Below are 386 nucleotides of genomic sequence, written 5' to 3'. Positions count from 1 at the left end.
GTTAATTCCTCTTTTATCAACATATTGGGTGTTTCATTCATTCATTATTCATCTAATAAGTCGTACATGTTTTTTTTTTCCATTCATCTATTTATTATCATTATAAATAGTATGTTTCTTTCTTTATTTATATCATTATAATCATCACGTTTTGCAGTCATGTGCAATCAACAATTCACAAACCTGAGTCAATTCTAAGGAATAGCAACTGCATACGACAGCAATGCACACAAGGCAGTTTTCGTGTCCTACGAAATCTTATTACCTTACAAAACACCAGCTGCAGCCTTTAATTAACTGCATCCCAAAAATAATACAGTCCATCCTACAGTTCCTCAAACACACTTTCTAGAACATCAAATACAATATGCAGAACACCATACATC

This window comes from Penaeus monodon, chromosome 32, assembly GCF_015228065.2.
Source record: "Penaeus monodon isolate SGIC_2016 chromosome 32, NSTDA_Pmon_1, whole genome shotgun sequence".
Classification (NCBI taxonomy): domain Eukaryota; kingdom Metazoa; phylum Arthropoda; class Malacostraca; order Decapoda; family Penaeidae; genus Penaeus; species Penaeus monodon.
This window is presented reverse-complemented; position numbering follows the sequence as displayed.